Raw genomic sequence first — 10,482 nt, 5'->3', positions numbered from 1 at the left:
TGTGTCAGTGTGTGTGTGTGTTCAGGACCACGTTTCTTATTCTTCACACATGGACTGAAATCGACCCCCCAGCAGGAACCACGACTCCGAGGTGGTTCAGTCCTACTTCCTGCCGGACGGTGAGGGGGCGGGGTTCCACCCCCCCACCTGCGATCAGCTCCGGCTCAGGATACAACGTTAGCATCAGTTAGCATTGGCTAGCTCAGTAGCTCCAGTATCAGCTGACCAATCAGAGAGCAGCAGGTCCTCAGCTGATCGATCACTTCTAACTACTATTTCCCTACTTGGTGAATAAAGGCTGTAAACACACAGGCGTTCGTGACGTCATCACGCTAACGGCTAACAACCACACAATCAGTGCTATATGGGGGGGGGGGGGGGGGGGCGTTACATCACTGACTGTAAGGACAGGTGTCCCAATCCTTTTGGCCACCTGGTATGAATGGGAGGCATCAGCTCCAGTCCGTCTGGGGGGGTTAATGTCTTATTAAGGGTTTACTCATTTACCATCATCCATCCTTCATCCATCCATCATCCTTCATCCATCCATCATCCATCCATCATCCATCCTTCGTCCATCCTTCATCCATCCATCATCCATCCTTCGTCCATCCTTCATCCATCCATCATCCATCTATCATCCATCCTTCATTCATCATCCATCCTTCATTCATCATCCATCCTTCATCCATCCATCATCCATCCATCATCCATCCTTCATCCATCCTTCATCCATCCACCTCCAGGACTTTGAACCAGAATGTTTTAACGATCCGTTCGTTCCGAACAGAAACGGAATCATAACGTTTCTGGTTCTGCGTTCCACCATCAACTGACGTTCCTGAACCGGTTAGAACAAAGAATAAAGTTCCTGAACCGGTTAATAACGTTCCTTGTAGATATAAATATGGAGGTTCCGTATTTTCCGCACCATTAGACGCGATTAAAGCCTTAAAATGTCTCAGAAACCAACGCTGCTCCTTCTGACATGAAGCGTCTTCTGTGTTCACTGAGTTCACCAATCTGTAGAAATGTTTCTGTGACGTCAGTCAGAGATCCTCCAGACCGACCATTGTCCACCGAGAGGACGTATTACGTCACTACGTACGCCGGCAGCGATGGACCAATCAGAGGACGTGACGCGAGGCTCCGTCCGGCACACCTCCGGTAGGTACCGGTATGGGGGGGTACCGGGACTGGACCGCAGGTATGCTGGTAACCACATCTGATTGGCTGAAGACCCCCGACGATGACGTCAGCGATGGATGAGAGACGTGAACACAGGTTTACCAGGACTGGGGGCAGTGCAGAGGAGTTACCCCCCCCAACAGGTGGTGGATTGTGGGTCCTGGACTAACGTGTCTGCTCAGACTTCTGTCCGATGTTTCTCTAAAGCATCATTACCGGACAGACCCCCGGAAACCAGCCGGTCAGCGGTGGAGAAACTACCGACAGATTCAATGCAGACCGGAGACGAGACTTCAGGGATTTACTACACATTTATCACTAAATAAAGAAATACAAACATTTAAAAATAATGTCGGTGTGTTTCTTAAATTTAAACACGTAGTACAACACAGTCCAACCAGTCAGCTGTTTGTTCCGTTAACAACCATGAACCAATAATGTGGGCCGTGTGTAAAAGTAGAGAAATAAACTCCGTTATTTAGACGGAGCCTCTTCAACAAGGAGCTGAATGGGGCTCAAAACACGGAAACTGAAGGACTTTAAATAGGAAACTAAAACAATTAGTTTATATACTATAGACTATAATGATAGATATGCCCCCACCCTCCAGTAAACAGAACCACAGCACTACACCTCTGCTTTATGACAGTTATATCATGTAGTTCAGGCTTATGCCTCCTACTTAGACACTACATGACATTAGAACAGAATAACTCCCACCATGTCATTTATTGCTGAACAACAGATCTTCATTGTTCTTCTCCCATAGCTCAGTATTACTACAAAGCGCTGGCAGTACGGGAACACACTGCTCTGAAGATGACTGCAGCCACTGAGTTCATGTCTAAATCATACATGTTCAGACTGACACGCTGAGTGTTCACCTGTAATGATTGATGGTGACTGGGAGACCTCCCTGTTCTTACCTGCTGCTGATAGCCACTACTTCTGTCTGCTCTCACCCCTCCAGTGATGACAGGAAGAGAAACATCAGGTCTTTATTTTTTTAAAGAACGAAAAAAACCCGGTATTAACCGGTTTACTATTATTTTCTGTTCCGAAACATTAAAAAATATAAAGGTTCCGGTTTTTCGTTTTTGTTCCCTGAACCGGTTCAAAGCCCTGGTTTACACTTGCTGTAATCGGGGCAGGTTGTCCCGACTGACGGTGTATTGTTTCACCCTGGGGTGACTGGAGACGGCGCAGCAGCCGAGCCCCCGGTGATGAGTCCCCATCAGAGCGCCTCTAGTCCAGGTGTTGGTTTTAACATCATAGTACTCAACACAATCGATGTCACTGGGGGAGCAGCCCCCCACGACAAACAGCTTGTTGTTCATCACTGCAGTGCCAAAGGAACAGCGGGTGTTCGTCATGGGGGGTGTTTCATTCCACTGGTCGGTCTCTGGGTCGTAGGCCTCAACACTACTTAAATAGTTGTAGCCATCCCAGCCACCGAGCTGTGAGAACAAAATGAAATAGTCAGGTGTTTGGGTTCCAATCACATGTAACACATAGTGCAGCGTGTTCAACCTTCAGATTGTGAACACGGCATGTGTGACACCAACTGGACACCAACCAGAGGACATTGTCATTCTGTCAGCTCTACTAGATAGAACCAGGTGCTGGCCTCAGTCCAGGTTAGTTCTTCATTTACTCACCGCAAAGATACGGTTATCGTACAAGATGACACCTAATCCACCGCGCCTGGTGCTCATGTCGGTGAAGCGTGTCCACTGGTTGGTCTCTGGACTATAAAAATTCACAACTTTGAAGGAAATGAAACCTATCATCTTTATACTGACCACCACAGACGTAAATCTGGACAAACAAGCAGGAACAAAGGAATGCATTCAACAAATATCACTGTTCTTGGCAGAAGCCCCAGGTAAGGTAATTTTTCTCTTATTTCTCATCTTCTACTCTTTTGTTTTATAACACTGAAGAGTTCTTATTTGTATAAATATTGAATAACCTCCAGCATATAGTCTAGTCCACAGATATTTAAATGAACAGCTAACAATGTTTCCTGTCAGCGTTAGAACAACTCCAGAACTATTTCCCACTGCTCTGGACCTTCACTCACCTTCTTATTGAACGCTGCACAACCAGCATGACCTCTGACATCATTCATGGGTTGAATTAGACTCCATTGGTTCGTCTCAGGTCTGTAGCGCTCTGCAGTGTTCAGGTAATGTCTTCCATCAAAACCTCCTAATGCATAAATATATCCATCCAAAACAGCAACACTCACATAGCAGCGGCGCTGGTTCATGGGTGCTGCTTCACTCCAAACACGTCTGTTCACATCAAACTTGCGCACGCTGTTGCAATCCTCCCACCCGTCATGCCCACCAACGCAGTAGATGAACCCATCGTGGTAGACAGTGCCATGGTAGCTACGAGGCTTTTCCTGATGGTCTGTAACGTCCAACCAGCGATGAGCACGGACATCGTAAACCTGGGTGATGTTAGTTATGTTACCATCGGTGCTCCAGCCCCCAATAGCAAAAATGATGGCGTTAGGTAAACGAGGACGAGCAGCGAGGTCAGAGAGAAATGGGCGGTGTGTTATTGGACAGCTGACGTTTGAGGCACAAGACGTCCTCTAGAATCTGCAGACACTGAATGTTGTTGGTCAAATATGTGTCAGACATCAGAGTCTTAATGTCGTCGGTACTGCTCAAGGCCAGACGAGCCGACAGAGGAAACAACACAATTAGATGGAACACATGAAATCGTGATATTCCAGATTTATGTTACAGACAGCAACAGTAAAAAACAGCAGTTTCAGTTTATATCCCTTTTAACTTGAGTAATGTTTTAGTAATAAATACTCATAACAAAACTATGATTTTGTTTCTTTATCCTGTTCAATTTAATTCAGCTGCAGGTGTAAAAGCACCCAGGTAACCTTACAGTTTAATTATTTCTTCCTGTAACAGACATAAGCAGCTCGTTGCTGAACCTGAATATTTTATAATACCGTATTTTCCGCACTATAAGGCACACCTAAAAGCCTAAAATTTTCTCAAAAACCCGTAGTGCACCTTTTAATCCGGTGCGTCTTATATATGGATTAATATTCATATTAATATTGGTTAAAAACATGATCGCTGAAAAAAAGCTGGCAGTCTGGCCGGTAGTCATGCCGCACTCCGCCACCAGGGGGCACCCTCACAAGGCACTCGATCCTACGCCCCCTAACAACGGTAGTCAAGGGGCGTCACCGAAGTCCCGGCTCTGACTGAGCTGATCTCAGTATTTTCTAACTACAGGTAGTCGTCGACTTACGACCGCGATTGGGACCGACAGATCGGTCGTAACTCGGCTTGGTCGTAAATCGACTCTTACGTAAAAATTCAATCCAGCAGCGCTGGTTCTTGGCTGGGGGTCGTCCGGATCGTCAGCTGGGGCAGCGTGTGGGTTGGTGGGAGCGGGAGACCATCTTTTCATAATCATTGTGAGCTTTGTCTGAATTGTTCGTTTCTTTTTCTCCTCATAAATTTCACGATATGGACGGAAAGCGTCGTTTGCCATCCGTTCAATCCTTGCAAATGTTTCTATGTTCTATGTCCATTTCTTCAAAGTGTGCACCGAGTTTATTTAACAGGGAAAAGCCTTCTGACAAGCCTTTGGTGGTGAACATTTTTTCTGTTTCCTCCTCTTCTTTCTCTGCTTCTCTTCTCTCTTCTTCTTCCACTCTTTCTTCTTCCAGCGCGATCAGTTCTTCTTACAGCGCGATCTTTCGTGAGTTCTCCAAGGAGAGGTTTTTTGCCAGTTTCACTATTTTCTCCCGAATCTGATCAAGTTCTTTGTCACTTTCAGATCCAGCAGAAGAGTTCACGTAACGCTTGACAGTTTTTCCATACGCCATTCATACATTTCTCCGTCACAGCCTCCTAAGCAGCCCAGCCCATCAGTAGTGGGCTGGGCTGCTGATCTCAGTGTGACTGAACAGCGTGTGTGCGCCGTGGGGACTGGAGAGAGCGCGGGAGCCTCAGAGCGTGAGTACTGTGGCTGGAGGGAATGCCCGCGTTACCCGGACATCGTGGTCGTAAAGTCGGTCGGTCGTAAGTTGCACAGGTCGTAAGTCGACGACTACCTGTATGTTGCACCTCTTGGTCAAATTATACACAGCTTTGGAATAAGTTTCCATTGTCATGCTGATGACACACTACTCTACATGCCCATAAAAGCAGATGATCGATCTGAATTAATTAAACTAGAGGCCTGTCTTTCTGCCGTGAATAGTTGGATGTCCAGTAATTTCTTGCTCCTAAACCCAGACAAAACTGAAATGTTAATCATTGGCCCTGCGCGACATAGAAACCAATTTCAACACCTAACAATATCTGTAGATAACTGTCTTATAACCCATAGTTCAACAGTAAAGAACCTTGGAGTAACGTTAGATCCCACTCTTGCCTTTGACAAGCATATTAAAGAGGTGACAAAGATCGCCTTCTTTCATCTACGTAATATTTCCAAAATTAGGTCCTCTTTAGCCATGGCTGATGCAGAAATTTTGATTCATGCCTTTGTGTCCTCTAGACTTGATTATTGTAATGTTCTGTTATCAGGGTTGCCTCGGTCTAGAACTAGGGGCCTTCAGATGGTTCAGAACACAGCAGCAAGAATATTAACTAAAACTAGGAAATTTGACCATATCACCCCAGTTTTGGCTGCATTACACTGGCTCCCGATTCATGTTAGATCCGATTTTAAGGTACTCTTACTAACATACAAAAGCCTTAATGGGCTTGCTCCCACCTACATGTCTGATCTTGTTAAACCTTATACGCCGACTAGGGCTCTCCGCTCTCAGAATACAGGTCTCTTGTGTGTTCCTAGAGTTAAAAAGAAGTCAGCTGGCCAGAGGGCCTTCTCCTATCGGGCCCCTTTCTTGTGGAATAACCTCCCTATAGGTATTAGACAGTCTGAATCTGTAAATGTCTTTAAATCTAGACTCAAAACATATCTGTTCGACCTAACATATAAGTAATATCGGGGATGGCGGTCTCAATGTTTAGGTTTAGCCTAGTCCTGCCGACGAGTCATAGGATTTCTTAGTTAGGCCCCTGCCTCCCATTAATCCTCTGCTATTCTGGTCCCTCTAGCACCACTCTCGCCCCTGTTCTCTCTGTCTCTCTCCCTTCTTCTGCTGTTCTCTCTCTCAGGCCTTTGTGTGGTGGATCATCGGCAATCGGCTACCTCTGTCTGCTTCCGTGGCTGGCGATAGCACAAGCTGTACAGTGGTCCTGTTTCACCATCCACTAGGGGAGTGCTGGTTCTGCCTCATTTGGTTCTGCTGTGGTTTGTGGTTTTGGCGGAGTAACTTTAAACTATAACTTTTTTGAGATCAACTTTTTTGAGATCAATGTTTGGTCTGTCCTCAGAGTGGTGGATCCTCTGATTGGTGACCTCTGTGTGCTTCATGGGCTGGTGGTGACTCTACTGGATGGATCAGCGTGTCTTTGTCATACATTTATTACTGTTACTAATATTATTGTGTTGTTAATCTGTACATGCGGTATCTATTGCTTCGTCTGTCCACTCCTGGAAGAGGGGTCCCTCCTCTAGTCTTCCTGAGGTTTCTCCCATCCATTTTTTCCCTGTTAAAAGGGTTTTGGGGGGAGTTGTTCCTTATCCGATGTGAGGGTCGTACTGCTACAGGACACAAAGGTCAGAGGGATGTCCATGTGGAGATTGTAAAGACCTTTGAGACACTGTTTGTGAATCTGGGCTATAAAAGAATAAATAACCTTGAAACTTGAATCAAGAAGGTGGAGGATTTGAAGTACTTAGGCTCAACAGTCCAGAGCAATGGAGAGTGTGGAAAAGAGGTGAAGAAGCGTGTCCAGGCAGGATGGAACGGGTGGAGGAAAGTGTCAGGTGTGATGTGTGATAGAAGAGTTTCAGCTAAAATGAAAGGAAAGGTGTACAAAACTGTGGTGAGACCAGAGATGTTGTTTGGTCTAGAGACAGTGTCCCTGAGGAAAAGACAGGAGACAGAGCTGGAGGTAGCAGAGATGAAGATGCTGAGGTTCTCTCTGGGAGTGACCAGGATGGATAGGATCAGGAATGAGTACATCAGAGGGACAGCACATGTTAGAGGTTCTGGAGATAAAGTCAGAGAGGCCAGACTGAGATGGTTTGGACATGTCCAGAGGAGAGATAGTGAATATATTGGTAGAAGGATGCTGAGTTCTGAACTGCCAGGCAGGAGGCCTAGAGGAAGACCAAAGAGGAGGTTTATGGATGTAGTGAAAGAGGACATGAAGGTAGTTGGTGTGAGAGAAGAGGATGAGAAGACAGGGTTAGATGGAGGACACTGATTGGCTGTGGAGACCCTGAAGGGAACAGCCCAAAGGAGGAGGAGAAGACGACAAACGTCAGAGCTAAAATATCTGCTTCAAACTTGAGATCAGGAAATGATCCCCCCTGTTGGCACTGACTGGTCCACTGTCATGAATTTAACCAGTTTTAATGTCAGGTTTTTAATACGGCGTATTTTTCCAGACAGAGAGGTAAATACACCACTTTGTCTGGCTCTTACCTCCGTGAACCTCACCACACGTCACTGACAGCTATAGAAATAAATCTAATTTGACTGTGTTTTTAGATAATTTTATACTACAGTATTTTGTAGTACTTTCATCAGTAAATCTCAGCAGCTAAGGAAAACAAACGTGTTGACTTCTTCTTAGATGACAAAGTGATCAGGTGATCAGGTGTCCTTGATGAGGCTCAGAATGGCTCATTGACATAACAACAGGGTCCTTCACAGCTGATTAAAGGAACTCAAACATGAATGCTCCATCTAGTGGACGGATTGCTCAACTACAGCCACTAGTTTTTTAAATCTATTTCAATTGTTATTATATACGCCTTATAATCCGGTGCGCCTTATAAATTAAATGAATTATAAAGTAAACAAGTCCTTAAAGGTGTGCCTTATAATCCAGTGCGCCTTATAGTGCAGAAAATACTGTAAATGAAACATCGTGACAGAACGTGGTCTTACCTTTGACAAGAGTACAGGTAAATGTGAGGTTCTTCTCTCAGGTTCATGGTTGATCCACCTAACGGCGGCCTCGTACACGGTTATCTCCTCGTCCACGTTGAGCTCATCACCATCAAGGATGTCAGAGAGTTCCTGCAAACTGAGCTCCAGGAACTCCTGGCTGGAAACAACCTCCTCAAACCTGTTCATTAACAGGAAGTGAGCCTTGTGCAGCACTTGAGGACGTGAGATGTAGAACCGACGGACACCAATGCAGTTCTCTGGAGTGAGTCTTTTCCAAGAAGTTGTTGCATGACTCTACAATGTGATCTATGAGCAAATAGTCAGCTGCTACAAGCAGATCTTGAACGTTTTCCTCTGTCACAGAGACAGAACCAGAGTATGTAAAGTCAACGATGACCTCCATCATGTCTGCAGACACGTCTGTGATGGTGAAACATGTTCTATCACCTGTGTGTCGGAGAAGGGCCCTGTGTGTAAAGAAGAGTCATTAACTCTTATTACACTACGAACACACCCCCGCGTTCGGATCACATGATGTCTTTAAACCTTTCGTAACAAAGAAAGTCTGTCACGTGGATAGCTGTGTGCATGTAGACGTGAAACTGACTTCCAGTTCTTATTTGGAGCTGATTGACCCTGGAAGAGCAGAGATATGATTGTTTATATTTGATCTATGACAAGCGGTTCAAACGGCTTCTCTTATTGGTCAAATCAGATGCAGGCGCCGTGTTTCTGTCCGTGTTTACAAAGGTGTGATAGACCAGATGTCTGCACCGTCTACAGGAGGAGGACACAAAACTATTTCACAATGTTTTCCATCCTGAGTATTACAACTGTTGTTGATCTCCTGACAGGATGGCTCTGTGTTCTCATTATTATTATTGGATGTATTGTTTTATGTAAATAGATGCTTGTATATGTCAACAGAAATGGATTGTGAATACCATTTTTCAAAGAACGACTTACCGATGTATTGGTCTCAGACTGAAGGGCCACACTCGGCCCTCAGTACGTGACCGGCCGTTTGTAGGGTGTACACGTTTAGGCACACAGGCTGGAACCCAGGATGTTGAGTCATGAACGGAACCTCATCAACCTGCAGACGGCTCCTAACCTACAGTGAGAAACATGGTAAAGGTCATTTGAATTTATAATGGTAAAAGTAGCCAAACAGAGACATAACTTTGTGGTTTAGCTGTGAGCATGCTACCTGTGGTGTGTCCAAACAGATGTTTTCTTCTTCTGTTGGCACACATTCAGTGTCCACAGGAACACCTGTACAACAGGTGAAGACACCTGTACAACAGGTGAGGACACCTGTACAACAGGTGAGGACACCTGTACAACAGGTGAGGACACCTGTACAACAGGTGAAGACACCTGTACAACAGGTGAGGACACCTGTACAACAGGTGAGGACACCTGTACAACAGGTGAAGACACCTCAAAATAGAGCAGATGAAGGCATGACTGCAGTATGGTGACACCATTTCACCATTAACCTGGTGTGATGGTAGCAGGTGTCAGCTCCGTGTGTCTCGTCACAGAGGACTGCCTCAAACATTTAGCAGCTTAGTAACGGGTTAAATCAATGTGATAGAAAAATAAAGTCACTTAGCCGTGAGCAGGAGCTAGCATTAGCCACATGGTAATAACCATCAGAACCACCATCAGACTTTACTGTCACTTATAGAAATACAGGAACATTTTAACAGTAAACACATCTGTACACATACTAAACACATAATAAGACATGTGACATTATTACTGTGATGAGAGGCGGGAGTAGAAGCTAAAGTAGCTACCGGACGATGCTAACGTCCTGTGATGACGTAGGTTACACAACAAAACAACAGAACCAACTAAGTTCCGTTCACACGGACTAACCAATCAGAAACGTCCTGCTGCAGCCGCACCGTCGGTGTTTCTTCAGGAGCTTCTGGGTCCGACTCAGGGTCATAGATGTACGCCGACACGACGGGTCCTCCAAACGCCATAATGCTAACAAACGTAACGCCGGTCAGTGTCCCGTTAGCCTAACGCTCTACGTCAGAGGGGCGTGGCCCAGGTGAAGGAGGCGTGGCCCAGGTGAAGGAGGCGTGGCCCAGCGGAGCTCATTAACATACTGCAGCCGGAGGCCTGAAACGCGTTGTGTGAGGAGCTCAGATGAGAGATTCTGAAAAGCTGATATTTAGGACAACAGATCAGTTCAGGTCAGAATATCTGAGTACAGTCTAGCTGGACGTCTGGCAGCTGAATGACATCAA

The 10,482-nt window shown here is 45.6% G+C and overlaps 1 pseudogene; it reads right to left on the bottom strand.

Moving 5' to 3' along the window:
* Positions 1-2,315: 2,315 nt before the first annotated feature.
* LOC137612364 (kelch-like protein 10) lies at positions 2,316-10,212 on the bottom strand (annotated as a pseudogene).
* Between the last annotated feature and the right edge of the window lie 270 nt (positions 10,213-10,482).

This window comes from Antennarius striatus, chromosome 18, assembly GCF_040054535.1.
Source record: "Antennarius striatus isolate MH-2024 chromosome 18, ASM4005453v1, whole genome shotgun sequence".
NCBI classification, from domain to species: domain Eukaryota; kingdom Metazoa; phylum Chordata; class Actinopteri; order Lophiiformes; family Antennariidae; genus Antennarius; species Antennarius striatus.
This window is presented reverse-complemented; position numbering and strand designations above follow the sequence as displayed.